The following is an 8,481-nucleotide window of genomic DNA, read 5'->3' as shown; positions in this document are numbered from 1 at the left end:
AAGTCTTCACAGTTTCCTGGTGGAATCTCTAGAGTCTTTTACGTATAGAATAGTATCATCTGCAAGTAAGGATACTCCTATGTCTTGTTTCTCTCAGGCTTTAAGGACTGTTTTGAACAGGAATGAAAAATGTGGCCACCCTTGTCTTGTTCTTGATTTTAGTGGAAATGTTTCCAGCTTTTCTGCCTGCAGAATTGTTGCTTGTAGCCTTTATTATGTTTAGATATGTTCCTTCCATTCCCAGGGTCTTCAGTTTTTTTTTTTTTTTTTTTAATGATGAAGGGATGTTACAGTTTGTCAAAGTCCTTTTCTGCATCTGTTTAAATGATTGTACGACTTTCATCTTTGAATCTATTTATGTTATTTATTATAGTTACTGATTAGTTGGACCATCCTTGAATCCCTGAAATGAAGGCAAATTGATTGCAGTGAGTGCACTTTTTGATGTGCTCTTGGATTCAGCCTGTCTTTTATTGAGACATTTTTACATCTCTGCTCAGCAGGGGAAGTTGGTTTGTAATTTTCTTTTTACTGTGCTTTTATCTGGCTTTGGTATCAGGATAATAATGGCTTCATAAAAAGAGTTTGGAAGCAGTCCTTCTTTTTTATTTCATGGGACAATTGGAGAAGTGCTGGTGTTAGTTCTTGTTTAAGAGTGTGGTAGAATTTTGCAGTGAATCTGTTTGGGGCTAGACTTTCTTTACATTTCTTTATTTGGCATGTGTGTGTGTGTGTGTGTGCACGTGTGTATGGTGTGTGTGTGCACGGTGTGTGTGAGGTATAGGTATGTGTGTATGGTGTATGTGTGTGTATGTATGGTAATGAAACTTGCACTTTTGAAGAGTGTTGGACTCATTAAAGAAGACAGGGACTTTTGATGACTACGTTTTGCATTGTGGATGGACAAAAGCCTATGAAGACAGGGTGGAAGGTTATTGTTGAAATAGCATATTGTTTGGAGGTCAAGAGGACAAAGGATGGACATGGATGACTAGTATTGTCAGCTTGACAGGATCTAGTCTTGCCTCCCAGATGAGACAAGCGTGTAGCCTGGGCCTGTGAGGGATCATCTGGATTAGGTTCACTGACATGGGGCAACTCCCTTTAACTGTGAGTGGAGCCCTCCCATAGCCTGGGGTCCTGGACAAGATAGAAGAGGATCAAGCAGAACTGAGCATTTACACACGTTGCTCTCTCCTTCACAACCAATGCTGAGTGACCAGCAGCCTGACCTCCTGTCACCATGATGCTCTGTACGCTCAAATTATGACCCAAATAAACTCTTCTGTAAGCTGCTTTTATCAGATATTTTACGACAGCAGCAGGAAGAGCAGGCATGACAGGGTATGTTCAAGTTTAGTGAACATTAGAGGTGTGGGGTGATCGTTCGCCTAGCTGAAGATATTTGATAGTTTATCTGATGACAATAATTACATGGATACGCTCTGATATGTTGTATCATTGTATCCATCTCACACTCAGAGTTCTGGGTAGAATAAAATTCACCCATGAAACTTTACCCGCAGTATTATCTCCATGCCCACACATTTAGTGTTTGTGATTCAGGTCCTTGGCCGAGCAGCCCTTATGAATCAACCTGCAGAATTTCTTCCTTGCTTCCCTCTCTCTTTCTCCATCTCTGTGTAGTATGCTTGTATTTGTAAATATTTTCACTTTGTGTGTGTGTGTGTGTGTGTGTGTGTGTGCGCTCCAGAGGCCAATATTGGGTGTCTTTCTTCTATTGCTCTCCACTTGAATTTTTTTTGAGATAGGTTCACCAAACATGGAACTTATGGGTTGGCTAAACTGACAAGCCAGCCCCACGACTTGTCTCTGCTCTCCAGAGCTGGGGGTCACAGGTGTTTGTTTCTGTGCTCAGTGTTTCCATTTTTGGTTGTGAACCTGCCTTTAATGCTGCGCCGTCTCTTCATCCCTGTGCTTTATGTCAGTTGTGGGTATCCAAACTTAACCCCTCATGCTCGCACAGTGGGCACTTACTGACTGGGCCATCTCCTCAGGGCCCAGAATAACGAATAAGTAAAACATTTGCAGCTGAGTGAAACTCTAGGGCAGTCAGCAAGCAGACTGCAGGGCGTGACACGACCAGGTGCTAAGAAAGTGGGACAAATGGGAGGCCTGTCACGGTCCAGGCAGACCTCACGTCTATGCCGTCTGCAATTCAGCTTCTTCAGCTGTTAAACTCAAAGAGTCACGTTAGAAGCTTACTCTCGAGGTTCCTTAAGTTCTTCAATGTCTAGGGGTCTATCAGTTCATAGGACAAGGAGGCCCAGAGAGCCTTCCTATAGTAGGTGGGTATTCAGCCTGGAAGAGGCAACGTCGGGAAAGGTATCAGTGGGCTCAGCCGGGAAATACCCCGTGAGTCGTGGTGACAGGAAAAAACTCAGTAGAGTGACTTGACAGCTGGCAAACAGAGTGCTGAGGGGTTAGCCAGGGTCCTAGTTCTGAGAGGGGGACGTTGACAGGACCCACGCTCTTAGCCAGGAAGCTCTCCGCAATTGACACCTTCTGGCAAAAGAAAAACAGGTATTCAAAGCGGAGCATCACTGGGTACATAAACCACAGCCCAGCGCAGGTGCCAGGCCAGGAAGAATTAGTTGGTCAGCACAAAAGGAACTCAGCGGTGTTTGTTGCGGATTTTTTTTTTTTTTTTTTTTTTGTCTTATTGGTCTTTTGCTCTTTTATTTTGACTTTCGTTTTTGTGGGGCTTTTGCTGGAAAAACAGAAGAGTGGGCTCCGGATTCCTGCTAGTGGACACAGGCTGGCTCAGGCGGCACCTTGCACCCGAGAGATCGGTGTGTTAGCTGGCGGGAGCGGAACGAGACAAGCAAAGTGGACCAAGGTGTAATCACGCACAGCTGTGGTGTAAGCCAGCGGTCCCACCCACGATGCAGGTTTTGACTCTGGTTCTCATGAATTCCCTTGATAGACTCCGGAAGCAGTCCCCCCTCCCCCCGCAACTCCGTTTCAGAGTGTGACTTGGGGGAAACGGCGGCTTCTTCTAGAGGGTGTTTCTAAGACGTTGAATCTCGCAGCCTTGGGTAAGACGTGCCGGCAGGCTGGTGCAGAGATCCTGTGTGCATGTCCAGGGCTCATGGCATTTCCCCATGCAGCCACCAGGGGGCAGTGCCAGACCGCAAGTTGGCCCTCTAGATGCACCCCCCCCCCCTTCTTTTAGCCTGATATTTTATTTCAGCATTATCCTACTCTGCACAAGATAATCTGGGATATTCATGTTCTGCTCGAGGGATCTGGGGCCTCCCATTTCAACTGTGCTATGCCCAACATGTTCTCCAGTTGAGTAATGGTCCGTTGGATCTTTGCTTTATGACTCAAGTAGTTTCATATTTGTTTTATTTCTTCTTCTTCTTCTCTTCTTTCTTCTTCTTGTAACAAAGAAACATAAGGTTTACCACTAAGTGGACACCCGCCAAGGAGGCTGCCCTCATTGAGAGACACCAGTGAGTCATTTAGAAAGTGTTACTGCCCGCTGCGTCTCTTCCTCCTTTGGTGTGTTTGGAGGGGGCGGAACCTTAGGAGAGGGGCCTCCGGGAGGTCCAGCCAGTCCCTGGAGGTGGGAGACGTCCTTCAGGACCTGGTGGTTCTCATGACAGCTTATGAAAGGAGTACGCCTGTCCCTCTTGCTCTCCCTCTGCGCTTAGCTCAAGATGCGACCCTTCCTGTCTCCGGCCTTGGAACCTCGTCAGAGCTGTAGTTTTGAAGCTGACATTACACACAAATAAAAAATTAGAAAGTTTTCTTTCTCTTGTCCCTATTTTTTCTTTTTTCAGAAAAACACTGTTGCCTAGGTTTTTATAAGATGTATGATTATTTTGATCTTTGTATAATGGGAAAACAAACCCTTGCTAATTTTAAATAAAATGAGTTGAACTTTAACATTGAAGACTGTTCTCTCTCTCTCTCTCTCTCTCTCTCTCTCTCTCTGAAGTCCCCAGCAAAAATCTGCTCTGCTCTTGTAATAAGGAGGATATTGCAAGGATAGAATATTATCTGACAGCCAGACCTTTTTAAAATCTTATTTATTTCTATGGGAGGGAGAGATTTTTAACAACTCACAATCTTGAACATTAGACATTTAAAATAAAATGTTTTCACAGAATTAATTCTTAGGCTATATTGCTAAAAAGATTTGTTGGCTGTAAGAATCTGAAAGGTTGAAGAGACTAATGAATTTAGAGTTTGCGTTTGGCAGGGAACTAAACGTGAATTATAGGAGTTGTGAGGGGATGTAAAGGTTTTACTAAAACTTCCTGTTTGACTTAATCAGGAAGATTAATATTTAGGACCCATTTAAAACCTGCCAGTTTAGAGAGACTGAAAGAAAACAACTGAGATAGCATATGCCAGGAAACCTTTCTAAATCAGCTGAGGGAAAAAATTCTTTTATAATAATTTTAATTCCTTTCATTCCTGGGTTTTAAGTCTCTGCTGTCCTTCGAAGCTTGAAGTGAGTGAGCAAAGGACTTCAGTGAAAAATTTTGCCCACTCCAACCTGAGCTTAGAAATGACTACAAAGCTGGGTGTGGAGGCGCACGTCTTTAATCCCAGCGCTGGGGGAGGCAGAGGCAGAGGCAGGAGGGTCGCTGTGAGTTCAAGACCAGCCTCGTCTACAAAGCGAGTCCAGGACAGCCAAGGAGAAACCCTGTCTTGAAAAACCAAAACCCAACCAAACCAAACAATGTGAATGTGAAGGCCTGTATTGAAGCCCCCAACACTCAGAACAAAACTAACCAGCCAACTAAACAAAACTCTGAGAATTTAATTTTCATTCTGTTTATTTTGGATATTTTAAATAGTTTAAACAAGCACTTTTCCAGCTCTTTGCTTAATTCCCATAGCAATGGGAGGTGGTGATTTTGAATTTCAGTGGCCAAGTTCCTTATCCGAAGGGGGAAAGTCTGTGTATTTGAAAATGCCAGTGTTTTGGCTTTTCCAGCACACAGAACTGTTATGGGAAAACAGGTATTCCTGACCCCGACGTGATTTGAACACGCAACCTTCTGATCTGGAGTCAGACGCGCTACCATTGCGCCACGAGGTCGGCGATAGGGCATTACTTTTGATCTCCTAAGGCTCCGGCATCTTGGCGGCTTCCTCCTGGACCGTTTCGTCCTCCCGGACCTTGGCGCCGTCCCCGAGGCCGCGCGGGAGGCGGGTCCTGGTCCCAGGGCGGGAGGGAGGACAACCTTTAGGCTCCGGGAGGTTTGCTCTCCAGCTCCTTTTCCTCCCACCCTCCCCGCCTCATCCCTAAGGGAAGGGCGTGCCCTGCCCAGCAGCCGCCTCTTTAGTGCTTTTGACGTCCTTTCCTTTTCTAAATGTACGAGTTTTCTTCGCGATGAGCGTCTTTCAGATTTCTTTGCGCGTTTATCCCAACTGTGCTCTCGCGCGGCTTACTCTCCCTTCAACGGCGTCCGCATTAGCATCTAATAATGTAGCCCTTTCGCCCACACAGAGGGATACAAAAGTGTACCCCAACTCCAGCCTGCATTTTCTGCATCCCCGTTGCCTCCTCAACACCACCTCATCGTTTGAATGGCCCGTTCACGGGAACAGCACAAAAGGCAGACACCAGCAGCCTGTGCTCACCTGTATGCAACCTAGAAAAGCAACGAGTGGATGCAATCCTCCGTTGATTAAAAAAAAGCTACAAACAGCTGCTGGCTGCTGAACAAGCATTTTTTTTTTTTTTTTTTTACATTTTATTTTTCCAGTACAAGTGCTGGCAGCTGAGGAAAGTCGGGCAGGTTTGTTTTCCGTGGTCTTAGAGTGAGCTGCTGAGGTTGGCTCAAGGGATCCTCGACTTGCACACACAAAGGAAAACGGAAAACTGCCAGTACTGGATTCCCGCCTCCCATTTTTCCTCTTGAAATTACATATATGTTGGCACTTTTTTTATCCCATAAGGAGACATTCAGAACCACCAACCAACGTGAAGAATAGACATTTTGGGGCACGGGTGTGAAAAGCCTCTCATTGCAATGGCCCCGGAAGCAGCTCTCCACGCTTGCTGGTGCCCTTTGGCCCTGGTGTTCCACATTTGCCACAGAATGTGTGAAAGTTGGTGTCTTCCAAAACGCCAACCAGATCCGCCTTCCTTCTCCCTCATGGCACCACCGGTGGCCCTCTGGAAGACAGAATGACTCTGAAGTCCTGGGAGGCCCTCTAACAGCAGACACTGGAAGGCCAGACTAAAAATCAGTTCAGTGGACTCGTGAGACCGTTCAATTCCAAGGCCTGCCGCGGTGCCAGGCCCTGCGGGAAGGGTGCACTCATGCACGCACCTTTTACGGTCACTTGTTGCCTGGGTTGGTTTACAGGGGTCCACTTGCTCAAGCAATGGCTTCCGGAGTTCACCTCTCTCCTGCTCAGCTTGCTCAGGACTGGGAGGCGCTCTGCTGTCAGTGTGCAGGCTGGGAAGGGCTCTCACAACTTCTTACCACCTGGTGAAAGGACAGGACCCTCCAAGCTCGTCGTGTGTTTCTCCTGCCCCAGCCCTAGGACGCATCATTTCTCCAGAGGACTCCGTTTCCTGCTGATGGACGGTGCTGCTCACAGCCCGATGTCTGGGAACTAGGTGTCCTCGTTGCAGTGCTGTGTGACACCATTTTTCCTTGTTTATGATTTTTCTCAGACAGTGAGACACTCAGCTTTCATTAGCTACGTGTTTGTGAGTATGCGTGTCGTACTTCAAAATGTGCATGCGCGGGTGTTTTTGTGACTGTGTATACGTGCTGTGTGGATGTAGGTGTGTGCCTGAACAAAGCTTGTTAGATCCGTATACATCCACCCCCCCAAACACACACACACACACACACACACACACACACACACACACACACGGAAACAGAGACAAAGACTGAGAGAAAGATTCTTCACAAAGTAAGATCCAGGATGGGTATCCTTTCCCTCATTTTATATTGATTAGCTTAGCCCAAGAAAGGGGAACTGATGGGCCCACACCTTCAAGTAAACGCGTACAGGACTGGCCTTGAATTTATCTGACCGGCTTGGACCAGTCAGTTGGAAGAACAGGGGCTGCTGGTGGAGAAGATGAAGCCTGCCAGGCCTTTGATTTCAGGCCAGGAGAGTGAAGAAAAAGCCACAAGTCTGCAGTCTTTGCTGTTTAGTGGGCTGTCTCCCTTGTATGTGCCGCTCCTGGGCTCTCATTTCCCCCTTTCAGAGGCCCCCCTGACGGTTGCTGGAATTTTTAGACCACTCTGCTTAAAGCTGACAAAAGGGCCAACGTAGGAAGGAGCAGCAGTCAGAGCCCTTCCAAGGAGGGTTGGTGTAAGGGGCTGTGGGAGAACTTAGCTGATTGGTGGGGAGCCAGGCTGGGGAAAGCCATTTGATGCTAGCGCATCGCCTTAGGGTGAGCTACGATGGGGAAGCAGCTCCTGTAAACACACACGAAGTAAGGTTACGAGTGTAAGTCCTGCCGAGAGTGTGGTGAGGAAAGAGTTGGGCAGTCTTGCCCTCACTAGAGGAAAGGAATAGACAAAACAGACAGACAAAACCAAACCATTCCAAGAACCCTTGACCAGCCTGATGATCTCTTTGCCGCCACTGTCTGCACTGAGTACACAATGAAGAAGGCTGTTGGTCTCTTTCAAGAACCAGGAGTTTTTCACGGCCCAGCTTAAACTCAGCGGTTAGACCCATGGCCCCTGGGTCTAACCTATTACAGCTTTGTGGGAAACATTGAGCGATGGGCTAACGAGAATTCCTCAACGTCAGGATAATAGAAACCTTGTTTAATAAGGTGAGGTGAGGAGCCTAGTGAAATCTGGATTCCATTCTTCCTGGGGACACAGCGGGCTTCAGCCTCTGACAGTCTAAGAAAGACATACTCTCCACTGGCATCCCCCCAAAATTTCCCCTGAACCCTTGAGTTTGGCAACATGGGCGGCCAGAGCACAGAAGGCCATGTGACAGTTGTGAAAAGTAATCTTTTGGAGAGAGCACACTTCACAGTCGGGAAAACACTCCACATCCGTTCCCGGGGTTTGTGCAGGTGAGCCTGCTCGTCTCGGTCGCTGGCAGGGTCTGTGGAGTTGAGCTGAGTCAGGTCGTGATGGCCATATCTGAGCAGCACTCCCCTTATCAGGGCGAGATTGCTGCCTGAATAACATCTCACATTTAAAGCTCCCGTCTGAATAGCACAGTCCCGTGGAATGCTACAGAAACACAGCCATCGTTTTAATCCTTGGTTATACAATTTTTGCTGGGCTCTTAAGACCATGCAGGTGGCCAATCTTACTAATCATATTTATTATCAAGGCCAGTTGAGGATCTAGTTGTCAGGAGTACTAGGACTTGGGGTCCTCTGGCTCCTCTGTCCCACGCTTTACCAGTTGTCCTGTCTGCGTGAGGATAAGTCAAAGGCCTTGCTTGGCTATAGCCTTGCTCGGAAGCTTGAAGCACTTTTTTTCCCCCTGTGTGTTG

At 47.1% G+C, this 8,481-nt stretch overlaps 1 non-coding gene across 1 annotated transcript; it reads right to left on the bottom strand.

Moving 5' to 3' along the window:
• Positions 1-5,008: 5,008 nt before the first annotated feature.
• Positions 5,009-5,080, bottom strand: Trnaw-cca (transfer RNA tryptophan (anticodon CCA)). Its single transcript has one exon. It is a non-coding gene; the product is annotated as a tRNA-Trp (tRNA).
• Between the last annotated feature and the right edge of the window lie 3,401 nt (positions 5,081-8,481).

The sequence above is a fragment of the Psammomys obesus genome, unplaced genomic scaffold (genome assembly GCF_907164565.1).
Source record: "Psammomys obesus unplaced genomic scaffold, mPsaObe1.curated_primary_1811, whole genome shotgun sequence".
Lineage (NCBI taxonomy): Eukaryota > Metazoa > Chordata > Mammalia > Rodentia > Muridae > Psammomys > Psammomys obesus.
The sequence above is the reverse complement of the archived record's forward strand: the minus strand, read 5'-3'. Positions and strand labels throughout refer to the sequence as shown.